Below are 16,783 nucleotides of genomic sequence, written 5' to 3'. Positions count from 1 at the left end.
TATCTGAAGAAAAAAAAAAGATCATTCTTTCATATAACAAATATTGTCAGTAAATAAGTTCATGACCCATTTTTGTTCTTGTTCTTCATCTGTGATTTCCTACTAACATACTTCTCAGCTCCCTGATTTGATGGGTGGATGATAACCTTCAGAGCACATGAGGATCCAGTCAGCATAATATACATTGCTGCAAGTCTTGAGTCAGTCAACTGGGACTTGCTTGGCCTGTTCAAAGGAAGCAGCATAAAAATGAGGGAGCAATGAAGCCATGGTCTTGAAATCCTGGAGGCTTCATAGTGTTTAGCAAACTGCATTAAATTAAAATACATGGGTTAAATGAACAAAATCACAATTACATGTTAAGAAACATCTATAACATCTTCCTTGATATTTTAATAAATCATTACTGTACACCAGGCAGGGTACATTATATATTGTTGCACTTGGGCCTCATAATAATATGACACAATAGACACAGTTATTATACCCATATTTCACAAGAAAACGGAGGCACAGAAATGTTATATAATTTTCCCATTGTCATAGAGCAACACAATGGTAATGTGAGGATTCATACCCCAATAACATGGCTTTCTCATGTTACTTCACTCACCTGTTGGATCACAGGCCACAGGTGAGTTGGAATGGTACTGAGAATTTTTGTTATGATTGGAGCTAACACGTGGTGAATATACTTAAAGAGTTGCATTTTTTCTTACTGTTACTTTTCCTCTAAGCCTCTGACAATGACCTGCATAGCTGTTAGAAAGTAAGGCTAAGGGGGAAGTTGTCAGCCTATGAAACAACTTATCACTAGTTTGTTTCAGAGTCTAGTGTTCACAAACCTTTCCCTTCTTGTTACTTCACAAAGGTCCTTATCCTTCCAGAAAATTTCTCTTCCCAAAGCCAAAGACTGATAAGGAATGAGGATGTAACAGCAGGTGACTTGTCTCAAGTGGCTTATTGACATCGCTAAGATTTTTCAGTCTGGGTAACACCCATTTAGCTCATTATGCCCCTCATAGATAGCAATAATATTCTTTAAGTACTTTCTCTTACTCTGTGGATCTGGAGTGGGGTGCAGTAGGGAACACACCATAATATAAATCTCTCTAGCCCTCTATCAATCTCTCCATTTTTATCCTCACCTGAGGACATTTTTCCATTTTTTGTTCAGATACAGTGGGAAGGAGAGAGAGGAAGAGAGAGAGAGAGAGAGAGAGAGAGAGAGAAACATCGACGTGAAAGGGACACATCGAGTGGGCCTCCCACAAGACCTAACTAGGGCCAGGGACAAACTGCAACCGAGGCACATGCCCTTAGCGGGAACCTAACCCGAGTCTCTCTGGACCGCAGGCTGACACTCTAACCACTGAGCCAAACCAGCCAGGGCAATCTCTCCATTTTCAAGTTTCATGAAACTCAACCTGTATCACTAAAGAAATGAACGCATTACAGAAGCTAATTAAAGGTGGTCAGGAGGTACAACTGAAAGGCAAAGAGGGGGAAAACCACTAGTGACAAAGGAGCTAGGAGACTCCACCCTGGGCAGTGTTCTCCTATGGTATAAACCTTTGCCACAGGGCATGATCAGTGGAGGATGGCCCAGCCTTAGGAGTCAGAAGGTCCATATCCAAGTGCTACTCACCCTGTAGTCTCGGGCAGCCCCTTTTCCTGCTGTGTCCCCAGTTGTAAGGGATAAAGCCACACCAGAGGGTGGGGAGGAACTCATGTAATCTTTTATAGGCAAACATGCTCTAGGTCACAATAGAGGCCTGTGTCAAATGCTGGTTGTTAGTTCATTTTTCAGAGTTTTTACTTCTCGTTTTCTTCCCATTCTAAGCAGGAACTGCTCCTTTGTCCTTGATCCATTTCCCAAGACCAGAAGAGATAAAATCTGAAAGTTTTACATGTGACCCCAGTCAGTATTGTTAATAAATATCCCTTTCTGTCTCTCCACAATGAGAAAGGAGGAGGAAAGCAAGGTGCAAGGAGAGGAACAGGGGCCACACCAGCAGCGACTGCAAGAGCTTGCGCAAGCCGAGTCAGTCCTGTGTTTTTTCCTGTTAAATGATTCGCATGCTGAGGTCAATCGGTCTGAAATGTACTAATTCTTCTCTGCCTTTCCTGCACTTCCAAAAGAGTTTTTTTGGTGTTGGTGTTTGTTTTCCTATTTCACTTCTCTTTGCTTAGAGACATGATTGCAGTATTTTCATTGCACGTGGAGGTGTCCCCCACCTCATTTAAATGCCCTGGGGAGGAGGCGTTATCATATCAAGGAAACACTGGCCATTTTAAATGTTATTCATATTCCTTAAACTTCTTTGTGTTTTTTTTTTTACTCAAGGAGGTTAAATTAGAAATAAATAAAATTTTATAGTATATTACATGCAATAAAGTCCGAGTTCTTTAGAAATCCTGTTGCAGGTGACTTCCGGTCAAGATGGCGGCGTAGGTAAACGCGGTATCGCGTCCTCCCACAACCACATCAAAGTTACAACTAAACTACAGAACAACCATCATTCAAAACCGCCTGAAATCAAGCTGAATGGAAGTCCTACAACTAGGGAATTAAAGCAGCAGCCACATCCAGACTGGTAGGAGGGGCGGCGCGACGGGGCGCAACGGGCTGGTCCCACACCCAAGTGTGGCGGATAAAAATCAGGAGGTTCCGCGGCTGGGAAGGTCCTTCCTGAGAACTGAGGGGTCCCCGTCCCACACCAGGTGCCCCACTCAGGGTTCCTGTGCCAGGAAGAGAAGTCCCCATAACTTCTGGCTGGAAAAACCAACGGGAACTGAGGCTCAGGGAAGCTGAAGCATCTGGAGCCCCAGGCAGCTCCCTAAAGGGCCCGCGCACGGACTTATCGGACTCTCTCCCTCTAAGCTCGGAGGGGAGGCAGCTCGAGGGGCACCAGAGACATACAGGGAAGAACTGAGCTGTTTGGCATTGGAGCGAGGGTTGGAGATGGGGCTTTCTCAGGGACAAACGTGCTGTAAGAGGCCTTTGTTCCTTTGGTGAGCCCTTCCCGGGGAAGCAGACAGAAGCCATATCTGGGACTCCAGCAACCTGGCTCACACTGGTAGCCCCGCCCTGCTGACTCCCTGAGGCCCTGCCCCGCCACACCCAACTTTCAGGCCCACCCAAGCTGTTGCCACTTGCTTAACCATAAGATTGGCCGGTCTTGGATCCTGCTTCAGGTCTTTCCTAAATTCTTTCAAACGAGCAGCATCTGGTCTCAGCGAGCCCCATACCTCTCATTAAGTAATACACTGAAACAAACAGAGGGAGGCAGCCAAAATGAGTAGACAAAGAAACAGGTCCCAAATGAAAGAACAGAACAAAAAAAGAACCCAATAAAAGAACTAAGCGAAATGGAGATAAGCATCCTAACAGATGCTGAGTTCAAAATACTGCTTATAAGGATGCTCAATGAACTTAGCGAGAACCTCAGTGAACTTAGGGAGGGCCTCAAGAGCCTAAAAAAGGACCAGTTAGAAATCATGGATACACAGTTAGAATTGAAGGAGGCATTAACTGAAATAAAGAATAATTTACACAGCTTCAATAATAGAGTGTGTAAATCCAAGGAGCAAACCATCGATTTGGAATATAAGGAAGTAAAAAATGCCCAACCAGAACAGCAAAAAGAAAAGAGAATCCAAAAAAAATGAGAATAGTGTAAGGAGCCTCTGGGACAACTTCAAGCGTGCCAACATTCGCATCTTGGGGGTGCCTGAAGCAGAAGAGCGAGAACAAGAAATCAAAAAGCTGTTTGAAATAATAATGGCAGAAAACTTTCCTAACTTGGTGAAGGAAACAGACATACAAGTCCAGGAAGCACAGAGAGTCCCAAACAAGATCAACCCCAAGAGGCCCACACCAAGACACATCATCATCAAAATGCAAAAGGTTCAAGACAAAGAGAGAATCTTAAAAGCAGCAAGAGAAAGGCAGCTAGTTACCTATAAGGGAGTTCCCAAAAGGCTGTCAGCTGATTTCTCAAGAGAAACTTTGCAGGCCAGAAGGGAGTGGCAAGAAATATTCAGAGTGATGAAAGCCAAGAACCTACAACCAAAATTACTCTATCCTGCAAAGCTGTCATTTAGAATCGATGGACATATAAAAACTTTCCCAGACAAGAAAAAGTTAAAGGAGTTCATCACTACCAAACCGTTATTCTATGAAATGATGAAGGGTCTTTTTGAAGAAAAAGATAAAATGTATGAACAAACAAAATGGCAATGAATACATATCTGTCAACAATGGAATCTACAAACAAAATGAACAGGTAGAACAGAAACATTCTCAGATACAGAGAACATTTTGTTGGTTGCCAGTTGGGAGGGGGTTGGGGGAATGGGTGAAAAAGGTGAAGGGATTAAGAAGCACAAATTCATTGCTAGACTGACAAACCTCAAAAAGTAAGGGGTTGGGGGGAGTAGGAAGAAATAAACCAAAGAACTTACATGCATAATCAATGGACACAGACAATAGTGTGGGAAAAGGTGGGAGGGGGGCAGGAGTGGGGAGGAGGGGGTCAATGGGGGAAAAATGTGGAACATCTGTAATACATTTTACATCCAACAATAAAGATTTGGGAAAAAAAGAAAGAAATCATGTGAATTTCTATGTGTCTTTAAAGGCTTATTGTTTTAAACATAAAATCCTTTTTTTCAATGACTTTGAGTGGGAATTTCTTCTGGATATATAACATACATAATATGTTTATTCATAATAAAATATAACATGTCATTGATTATTAAAGCCATTATCCTTTCAACACTCCCATGTTTAGTCCCCTTCTCCATTGAAGTGAGGTCAATTTTAGTTGAAGTCCTTCTTCCACGTTCTGCTTAATCTTCAAGCATATCTGTAGCCATAATATCCTCTTTCACTAGTTATTCAGGAAAAGATATTTACTATTTGGCTTAATCTGGACAGTGATAAAATTCCTACTTTTAAGATCCTCCAGTAATTTCTCACTGTAGTTATAAGATTAGCCAAACTCCTTTCTATTACCTACAGGGCACCATATGGTCTAGCCCCTGCCTTTTCTCCAACCAGTCAACCCTCATCCACCCTGGTCCACACACTAGCCTTCTCTCTGTTCCTCCAAAGAGCCAAGTTTTCTAGGGTCCTTTGCACTTACCATTGCTACTTCCTGAAAGAGTAGGCTCCTTCTCCTTATTTAGGTCTAAGGTCAAATGTTATGTCCTCAGAGAAGCCATCACTGTCTCCCACACCAAGTAGGCTGTAGCCCCTTTCCTGCTTTATTTTTATCTCAGAAGTTAAAGCACTATTGGAATGCTTTAATTTGTATTATTGGGTATTAGTTTTTATTGATATTCATTCTCTGCCAGGTCTGTTATGTTCCCTGAAAGGAAGGCCTTTATCTGCCTTGCTCACTGCTATGTCACAGTTTCAGAAAAATCTTCCAGCATATATAGGCACTTAATAAATACTGTTGAAGAAATAAATCTTGGCTCATCTCCACACTTACTGGAAGCTAATCTCTGTCTGTAATGGTGAGTTCCAGCTGCTTTCAGTCTTATTACACATTGGGTAATCTAGTCTAAACGATCAATTACAATAATATCCTCAGATCACTGTCAAAACATTGAGAAGCTGGTAATGTCCAAGGTTATATGGTACAGTTTTGGAAAGAGACAAAGAGCTAAGGGAATGTTAAGGACACACTATAATTTCTTGAGTAGCTCTTTTAAAACTTTTATAACAATATATATAACAAACAGCTTATAAATACTGAGTAATAATACAGGGAAATCTAAACACAAGCCTACAGTGACCCCCAAGAACAATATATGTTTGAAGTCTCATAATTTATTTTTTAAATCCAGATGAATTTTATATTCTAATCCCCTATATATCTGGGTTTGATTCAATATGAAAGAAATTCCCCCCAAATCGTTGGGGGGTGGGAATGTGCCCTCTAAGAACATGTGTTCTGTTTACCTGGAAAACCACCAAGAACCCCTAGAAATTATTCTGGAGAAGGCTTGACGGAGCACAGTTCCCCGCACCCCTGGCTGCCTCTCCCCATCTCCATCCCAGAAAGGAAGAGCCCTGGAGCAAAGACACGTAAGTGAACCAGAGTCGCAAGGGTTGTCAAGTTTTGAGAAATAACAAAGGCTAAAAGTTCTAGCTTTGTATCTCTTTTCAGACATCTCTTCTAAATCACTTCAGTGCTCTTTCTTTCCATGTGCTTGGTGAGGTAAGAGGTGCCAGTCCTCCTCAATCCTGACAGGAGAAACCTGAGAGAGATCATATAACTCAGTTTTCTCAGGACGATCCCGGTTATGGCTTTTGTATTCCCTTCATTTGTACAATATATGGTCATTCTAAGGGACACCTTCTTCATTCTTCCCCACACCTAAAAGGACAACCAGGAACCAAGAAATGATAGATAAAATAATGCAAATCTCCTTCCAATCCAACTTCAAGTCACCAAGGAAAAGGGGTCCTTGTGATTCAGATCAATGGTCCATTTCATCCATTAAGAAAATCTCAAAAACATTTGGGGTCCAAACCTTGCTTCACAGTAATGAAGTTTCCTTTGATATATTTCTGCAGTTAAAAATCTATTATCAATATTGATAGTTCATTAAGGATTAGAGGTTCAAGATCCAGGCCATTGCGCATACATTATAATAATAACACTTACAGGGAGAAGACAAAAGAAGTAAATGAACAGATGATAAGGGTGAATTGGGTTAATTAGTAAAAGTCTTTCAAAATAAAATAAAATGTGATGAATGGAAAATATTCAGAGGTGCCACATGAATTTGAATAGTCAGTCATTTCAGTGACCTAACATTTGAAAGCATGAAAGAGAAGGCTATTATCCCACAAATGTACCAAAAAACAGATGGCTGAGATAGTAATTGTGGTGGCTGCTGCGGGAAGCATACTAGAGCGATGGTCTCAGTTGCAGCCCTCTGAAATCCATCATCACATTTGGTCTGAAGCCATGCTTTCTGTAGCTGGTCCCAGCCATGACTAAGCACAGCAAGACTGCTAAGGCAGGTCCATTCCTGGATGATGCAGGATTTCTCTGATAGGCCACTTTAGCCTAAGGACTCCCATTTAACCTTGCTAACACTTTCTAAGAACTGAAATCTTAAGGCCTTTATTCCTTGCTTTTCTTCTTTATCTCCTTCACAGGAAACAGTTCTGCATAGATGGCCCTCCCAGCTTCCTCCATCTCCCTCTCCATTCTCTCCCACAAAGTTTTCCTCAACAAATCTCATGCACATTTAATACCATCTTGGCATCTGCTTCTCAGAGGACCTGAACAGACACAGTAATACCAGTAGGGAACAATTTGAGGGATAGGAGGAATTAGGCCATTTACTGCAATTAAGGTAATTTATACTAAGACTAAGAAGATAAATGGGTGATCATAAAAGAAAAACTTTAACCAGATTTAAGAGTGAGCTTTCTGTCCTGCCCCATTTTGCTCAGTGGTTAGAGCCTATGAAACAATGAGTCTCGGGTTCGATTCGGTCAAGGGCACGTACCTAGGTTGCAGTTCGTCCCCAGTCAGGGTCTGTGTGGGAGACAACCAGTGTATGTATGTGTCTCTCTCACGTCAATGTTTCTCTCTCTCCCTCCCTCCCACTCTATCTGAAGATAAACAGAAATATATCCTCAGATGAGGATTTACAAAACAAGAGCGAGCTTTTTGAGAATAAGTAGCTGTAGCTGGTAACAGAAGAGGTTGTGATGGTGGGGATGGAGATGACAGTAAGCAGAGTCGAAGTTATCATTTGCATATCTGATGCTACATTAAGTATAAAGGCCAATTAGAGAACCTGAAGAAATTTCATTGTTTGGCAACCTTCATAGTTTAGTTGATATATGTGGGTTGGAGCTCTTTTAAGAGGACTCTATGAAAAAAAATTTTTTTGGCTTGCAGTTTTTTTGTTTTGTTTTGTTAATCCTCACCTGAAGATATTTTTCCACTAATATTCTTAGATAGAGTGAAATGGAGGGAGGAGGAGAGAGAGAGAAACATTGATGTGAGAGAGACACATTGATTGGTTACCTCTCTCACATCCCTGACTGGGGTCTTGGGTCAAACCTGTAACCCAGGTATATGCCTTTGACTAAGAATTGAACCCAAGCCCTGGCCAGTTTAGCTCAGTGGTTACAGAGTCAGCCCACAGACCAAAGAGTCACATGTTCAATTCTGTTCAAGGGCGCATATCTTGGTTGCAGTTTGGTCCCCGGCCCTGGTTGGAGTTGTGCAGAAGGCATCCAGTCGATGTGCCTCTCTCACATCAATGTTTCTCTCTCTGTGTCTCACATTCCCACTTTGTCTGAAAATAAATAGATAGATATCCTCGGCTGAGGATTTAAAAAAATAATAAATTAGATTAGAATTGAACCCAAGACCCTTCAGTTTGAGGGCTGATGCTCTAACCACTGAGTGAAACTGGCTAGGGCTTGCTTGCAGTTTTTTTTAGGTTTGTGATTTTAAGGTTTTGTTTAATTAAAAGTAAATCATAAAGTTAATTATTTGCATCAGATATTAGCATTTTTCAGTCCATAGGAATGTATTTACTATTGAAGCAAAAACTTACATTTTTACATTACTTCAGTCCCCAAGCATGTTGAACTTTGCATCCCCAATAAAGTACAATAATATTTGTAAAACTGAATTGAAAATTGTTTGGCATGCGCTATTACGTTTAAACCTAACATGGAGGTAAGGAAGGCAGGTGGCTTTAGAACTCACTTTTACCAAAGATGAAACTGAGGCTCAGGGGAGCTAAATAGCTAACATATGGCAAATCCAATCCAGATTCCAGGTTGTAGTAGGCAGAATTTCTAGGAATGACACCTAAGATTTTATACCCTAATCCCTGCGATGTGCAAATGTGATGAAACGTGGGCATTCATTCCTATGATTATGCTATGTTAATAATATAGTTGACCTAATAAAAAGATTATACAACCCTGGCTGGTCTGGCTCAGCAGTTAGAGCATCAGCCCACGGACCAAAGAGTCATGGGTTTGATTCCAGTTGGGGACATATGCCTCGGTTGCGGTTTGTTCCCCAGCCCCCTGGTCGGGGTTGTGAGGGAGGCAACCAATCCATGGGTCTCTCTCACATTGATGTCTCTCTCTCTCTCTCTCTCTCTCTCTCTCTCTCATCTCTCCCTCCCTCCCACTTTATCTGGAGATAAATGGAAAAGTGTCCTTGGGTAAAGATTAAAAAACAACAAAAAGCTGATCCAGGTAAACCTAATGCAATTACATGAGCTCTTAAAAGCCTCTTCTGCCAGTGGTCGAAGAGAAATAAGAGAGAAAGATGGCAGAAGGGGAAGTCAGAGAGATTCAAAGCATGGGAAGGATTTGAGGTACTAATGCTGGCTTGAAGATGAAGGGGGCCATGTGCCAGGCATGAGAAAATAATGAATTTTTCCAACAACTAATGAGCTTAGAAGAGGACCCCAACTCCAGGTGAGAACTGTGGCCCCAGCGGATACCTAAATTTTGACCTTGTGAGACTCTTAAGCAGAGAACCCAGATAACCTACCCTGTGCCCAAACTTCTGAACCACAGGAACTGTGGGATGATGAATGGGTGTTATTTTAAGCCACTATGTTTATACTGATTTTAAACAGTGACCCAAAAAAAGAATAACCCGAAAACATGGGTTTTCTGATTCCATCACTGTTTTCACCATACCACCCTTACTCTTAACTAATGCCAATAAAAATAGAAAACAGTGAACTGAAAAAGCCCAGTACTAACCTTCTAGTTTTCCTAAGTTATTTTTTATTAGAATTTTAGCTTTCTAAGATAGATTTATTTTAGGCCTGACCTCATTTCCTTTGGTTCTGAGCCTGTGAGCTTGAACTTATTTTCAAGAAGACAAAACTCTCATTTTCTCATCCTCATTGTTTATTTTTAAATATTTCAGGTAAAATATAAATAAAATAATCCAAGAAGAAAATATTATAAGGTTAATTTTACTGTCATAGTTTGGCAAATTTTTAAAACTCATAAAATACTGAAAGTATCATGGGGACTATTTGAACACGTACAGTGAAGAACTATTGTTTTATCTGTCCATTGTACCTCCATTTTAAACTTTACTCAGATTCTTTTGGGAATGCTCTTCTCCCAGTCGAACCATGTAGCTCTGAGGAAATGCCCATGTTTTCATATAACCCCATTCCTCTCTTCCCCACCCACAGAATGGTAAATTGGTCTAAGGGTAGAAAACATCTGTAGGCTGAGGCAATCAGACCCTCCTTTGGTATTTTTACCTTTTCAGCAGAGAAAGCATAAATTAATCCATCACCAGTGATAGAAGTTGTAGGATGCAGAAAGCAGGAAATGTTGACAGCAATGTTTCTTGTCATGTAGAAGAAGCCAATCTGAGATAGTCAACCCAGAAAGACCTGGAGAGAGACCCCAAGTAGTGTTTGACCCCTTGTTTTAGCTATTCTGGTACTCCATCTGCATCCGTGTACTTCCCATGGTTTGATTGTTCAGTTCTTCCTGGTATTCCACAAAACAGCATCTTTTTTCTTTTACCTAACCTAGTTCAAGATGGGTTCGGTCACTTGCAACCAACAGAGATGTGACTCATACAATAGAGAAATTAGATATCATTTTCCTAGAAAATATTTATCATTGTTTAGTGGGGAAAACTTCTAGCAAAGGAACTGATTCAAGTGTCTCCAGGGCTCTGGGGATTTTTCAGGGCTTCCATTTTGATTCCTTCAATGTCAAAACTGCAGCTTTGACATCAACAGCCACGCTCACTTGGTTTTTGTTCACCACACCAACTACTCCTTCCCCCAATTTTTGACATATAAAAAATTTTAAGTTATTGATGCTATCTTGATTATAGCAGCCTATAATTGTCAATGTCATATCATACACACCTATTGGGCACTTGTTCAGTATATCTACTTTTGAATATTTTTAATTGATACTGAAATTAAATGAGCTTACCCATGTTACATATTGCTGAAGAGATTTGTCAGAGAGAGAGAGAGAGGTATTACACTATTTTTCTCTTCATTTCTACTCATATTCTTAAGGGAAAAATGATATAACAATTTTAAGTCAAATATCTGTGGATAATACAAAAGCTATAATTATTACACTTTGGCATCTGGTCACTTGTAAGGAAAAGATAACAGTGTCAGGCATTCCCTCATTCTCTTGTGGTGGTTAATGTTTCACAAATAAAATTCTAATATATTCTTTGAATGACAACTAATAGAAAACATTAGTCTGACTGGCCTCTGTTGAATCCCTGCTCATTGGGAAAGTTATTATAAATTCTCCAAGGCCTCTTCTCTATCATAGGGATCCACAGGGTATTGTGATTAAAGATGCAAACTCTGACAAATAAATTTCTGGGTTCAGACTTTGGCCACAACACTCTGACCTTAGAACTTAAATATGTTGTTTCATAATTCTGGACCTTGGCTTTTTAGTGCATCTTAAGATAGATAAACAGACAGAAAGATACCTATACATACATATGCATGTATACATACATATATACATGTATACATACATATACATGTATACATACATATGTACTTACACACACCAAGCATGTATAAGAATATTTAAGGCCACATTGTTCGTAATAGAAAAAAAAATACAACATGACTATCCACCAACAGTAGAATAACTTGTAGCAAAATGATCCAGTAGGATATTATTCAGCAATAACAATGAATAAACTACAACTACACACATCAAAAATAATAAATATCAAAATAAAATATTGAGAAAATAGTAAGCTATAAAGGAATTTATACTATAGGATTCCATTTACATCAAGTTCAAAAACAAGTACAACTAAATCATGTTATTATATCTAGGGATACATACACAGATGGAAAAACTAAAGAAAAACAAGGTAATGGTTTATACAAAATTTAGAATAGTGGTTACTTCTAGAGGTAACGGGATGTGACTAGAGAGGGCACACAGGAACGTCTAAGGACTGATAAAACTGTATTTCTTAACTTGAGAGGTGTGTATAGGGTGTTTACTTTCTAACTCTTCTGTAAGCTGTACATATATATTTTATGCAGTTATATATGATAATTTTAAAAATAAAAATTATTATGGTAACTACCACACTGTGAAAGAATTAAATAGGATTGTAGATGTTTAGCAATAGTGTCTAGCATATAGTAAGCTCTCACTAAATGATAAGAGCCATATGATGATATTATGGCATGCAGATATTTGTACCCTTAGAAGAAGAAAATACTAAAAAGTATATCTTCATCTGTTGTATTCCAAGATCTCTGAATATCTATGTTAGAACCACAGTCCTAATAGGAAACGAAACTTGATGGTTTATACCTTTGCACATTCAAGGGATGGTACCAGAAGAAATTCTTAGATTCTCAGTCACAGGCAAGAATTTTACTTGGTTACCTATCAGGCACCCAGTGGTGATTCATATGGACAAATATAAGGTATTTAGTTGCTAGATAGCAGAGAATTAAACCCAACCTTCAAAGAAAAAAAAAAGATTAACACCTGCATCTTAGTAGAGAAAATAATAAACAGCGGGTCATATGTTGACTTTAAACTATTCTAACTAGTGTCTATTCTGAGAATAACAGAATCATAGAATTAGTGAAGCAAATAATTATTCGTGTATGTATTTATTAATAAATAAAGCTCAGGAGAGAAGAAGCTAAAGCTCAGGGATGTTAGTTGACTTCTACAAGATCAACAGTGAGTTTGTGACAGAGTCAGGACTAGGACACAAGCTAGGGTGGAAGTTGCAGAAAATGTCCTACTATTGGTGGTCACCAGACGCAACAGAAAGGAAAGTGGGAGGTGGATGGGGAGAGAAGGGAAAGTGAGTGAGATCAAGTATGGGAGATCTAGCATTTAGATCCTTTCAGAGGAGCCTAGGAATCCATTGAAGCCCAACATACCACAATTTGGGTAACACCTCTGAATGAACTTGTTTTGGGCCAAATACCTGGGAAGAAGTCAGACTAGGCTGATTCTAATAGGACAAAATCTCATATGCAATTTCAGAGAACTGAGACACCCTCAATTTCACCCTCATATCCATCACCTGTGTCTAATCCACCTGATGGGTACACAGTCAATACTAATTCTTACTTAATTTTCTGTTTTTGAATCATGTTTTATCACTAGCCAATTACCAATCTAAGTCTAAGTTTATAACAACAATATTCCTTCAAAAAGCACTCACAGGAGACCTGTTGGGGATAAAGGCTCTATATCAGGCAGTAGGAATTGGATGAAAAGTATTTAATCAAACTCAATTTTCCGTGTCCAATCAGAGGAGACAGTGCATTATTCAAAAGAAACTAAACCAACCATAAGTAACTCTGTACATACTAACCCCTCCAACCCTTATGTCATAAAGACAACTAAATAAAAGCTCATAAAGAACGTTTGCTTGCTTCAGAACTTTATCAGCTTGAGCCAGCTGATAGGGAAAGTAAGTCTTATGGCTGAACTCTTGAACCAGGAAAGGATCAGTCCAAAGTTTCTGTCAGGTGACGTGACCTACAAAAGTACTCCCATTCCTTGGCTTATCTTTATGACTGATAAATGATTGCCAGTTATGTGCTCTATATGTTTGGAAAATGTGGTTCAATTGCTGAAACTGTCCCAAGAAAGAGGTTTCCTACTGGAAAAAAAGAAAAATGATCCCCTACATGCGAGGTTTAATCAAGCAGATGATTAAGTTATGCCTTTTGTTTTTTTTCCTGATCCAATGTTTTGTGGTTTGGGAGGTTTTTTTTAACAAGCAAAAAAGACCTCTTAACAGAAACCAGACTGTTCTCTGACTTTTATATTATAATTTTCTTCCACTCCATTATATTTGCAGTAGTCTATAACAAGAATATGATCTCATCAGTTATTTATTCACTGCCATTCACCAATTTGATGGGTTTCATTGGAAATCCCCATTATAGGGGAAATTTTTAAGCCATAGAGCAGCTCATTTTTGGGGGGATGGAGAAAGGTTATTTACAAATGAAAAAAGTTGAATTGTGATTGAGGTACAGTGGATGATTTCTCTAAAGGAATAATTCAGTGTACAAAGCCAACTTTAAGCCTCCTCCTGATTATTAAGGAAAGCTAGGTTGGAGATCCTAAAGCAGGGCTGTGACCAAACTGTGAGCATCTAGGGAATTTAGGGACTGGAATCACTTAAATAGCTTATAACTTCGGAAACTGACAGCCAAAGGCAGAGTTAATAACTATGTATTGAATGACCGAGCAATGTGCATTGACAAGTGTTCAAACAATTAGGGTAATATTCTCTTCTCAAGTGATTTATTGTCTGAAATACTGAGTTAAATGGCATACCCACTATATCTCACAGCAACAGTCAGGTCACAAAAGCTGTTCAAATGCCAACCTCCATAGCCCATTGGGAGAGGCAACAATTTATTCAAAATGAAGTTTAAGAATAAAGGTAATTTTCAGAAATTAATCCCATTAAAAGTAAGAAAGCAATAGAAGGCATAAGCAAGTAAATAACACTAAATACATCTATCAGACAAGGTCACAGCAACATTTTTAATCTCAGAAATTATTCTAGTTTAAAGAAAATAATTTGAAAAAATATATCTTTTCATAGGAAAAAAGGGGGAGAGGTTGTCTGATGGTTTCTTTTCTTGTTTTAGTTCACTTTCCTGAGAGTCAGTTTAGCTTCTCAGACCTTAACCCAGCAATAGATGCAAATACTTAATCACAGATATTGAATGCCTTATCTAGTGACACATGTTCTTTCTCTGTCCTTCAAAGCACATATTGTCCCTCCAAAGGGAATTTGCCATGAAACTAAATGACATAGTCAATAAGTACCTATAGGAGATACCCCTGGCTGCCTGAAGACTACATCACAGCACCAGTCAGTCATCCTTTTTAAGAACCAGCAGACTGTATGCATAGTTACAGGAGAAAACAACCTTAGGTCATCCTCCCAAGGCCCTGATGTGGAAGAAACAATCACCTTGTACACACAAACAATCATTGTAATCCCTGGGACAAGGGCTTGGGATGTGGGAAAGGAAGCTCAGCATGGAATTTGAAAGCTAGAATTGCAAGGTAAGAGATCTGAGAGCTTCAAGAGGAGTCTGTTTTATTTGTTTTCAGTCTAGACTGAGAGTGCAAGGATTTAGAAAATATGCTTTAGGTTAGAAGACATCCTGGGGTTGTTTTCTTTTTCCACTTAAAGCTCTGTGTAATAATGCACATGCCAGTGTCTATACTCACAGCTGACTTAATGGCTACAGAAATTCCCTCTCTTTCTTTGTACATCCAATCAATTATCAAGGATGACTACCACTACTTTCTCTGGATCTCCTCCACAGCTCCCATGCAAGTCATGTCTTGATTATTTTGGGCATCTCAGTATTTCTCAGTGTTAGAGCAACTATATTCTAACTGCTCTCCCTGTTGCCAGCCCCTGATCCATATTCCATACTGCTTTCTAAACAGAAAGACTGGCCACAGGACTGGCAAGTTTAAAATTCTTTAGTGGCTTCCAAAAGTCTTCAAGTTAAAATTCAAACTATCCTAATACAGGCTCTAATACAGCAATCACCTTGATTCATACCTATCTTTGCTATTTACTAATTTGAGCAAGTTTCTTAACCTGTTGAATCTTCAATTTCCTCATCTATAAAATGGGATAAGAACAGTTGTTCAGCCCTGACAAGTTTGGCTCAGTGGTTACAGCATGAGCCCAAGGACTGAAGGGTCTTGGGTTCAATTCCTGGTCAAGGGCATGTTACCTGGGTTGCAGGTTTGATCCCTGACCCTGGTCAGGGTGTGTGGGGGAAACAACCAATCAATGTGTCTCTCTCACATCAATGTTTTTTTCTCCCTCTCTTTCCTTCCCTCCCTCCTTCCCTCCGTCCCTTCCACTCTCTCTAAAAAAATCAATGGAGTCCTGGCAAGTTTAGCTCAGTGGTTAGAGCATCAGCCTGCAAACCAAAGAGTCCTGGGTTCGATTCTGGCCAAGGGCAAGTACCTCAGTTGTGGTTTGTCCCCGGCCCCGGTTGGGGTCGTGTGGGGGGCAACCAATTGATGTGTCTCTCTCACATCAATTTTGCTCGCTCTCTCTCTTCCTCCCTCCCTCATTCCCTCCCACTCTATCTGAAGATAAATGGAAAAATATCTTCAGGTGAGAACAAAAAATAAATCAATGGAAAAAATATCCTCAGATGAGGATTAACAAAAATAAATAAATAAATAAATAAAGTTCTTCATAGGTCTGTGGTTAAACTTCAATGAGCTTACTCCTTTTAAAGAACTCAGCACTGTGTCTAGTAGCAGTGGGACCCATAGTTGAAATCAAATCCCATCATACTCTAAATCTGTTTTTTTAACGACTACACTATGCTGCCTTTATCCCCTCCCCCAAAAGTCATAACAGTATTTCTGGTTCCACATACTTTTCAGAACCTTGCTGCTTTTCTGTTAAGAGGAAGAATCTATGTCCCATCCCCTTGAACTTGGACAGGACTTTTTGATCGCCTCAATTAATTAAGTCTGGCACAAGTTAGGCAACATAATTTCCTAGGCAAGGTCATAAGAGCCAATATACCCTCTGTCTGGCAGTCTCTTTTGGAGCTCGTACCTTAGGAGGCCGAAGCTTCATGTGAGAAGCTCAGCTACCTGAAGCTGCCATGCTTGGCAGGCCATGTGAAAAGATCACAGAAACATAGAAATTCATGAGGAGCCCCCGATGCCCAGCCATCCTTC

The sequence above is a fragment of the Molossus molossus genome, unplaced genomic scaffold (genome assembly GCF_014108415.1).
Source record: "Molossus molossus isolate mMolMol1 unplaced genomic scaffold, mMolMol1.p scaffold_m16_p_14, whole genome shotgun sequence".
Classification (NCBI taxonomy): Eukaryota; Metazoa; Chordata; class Mammalia; order Chiroptera; family Molossidae; genus Molossus; species Molossus molossus.
This window is presented reverse-complemented; position numbering follows the sequence as displayed.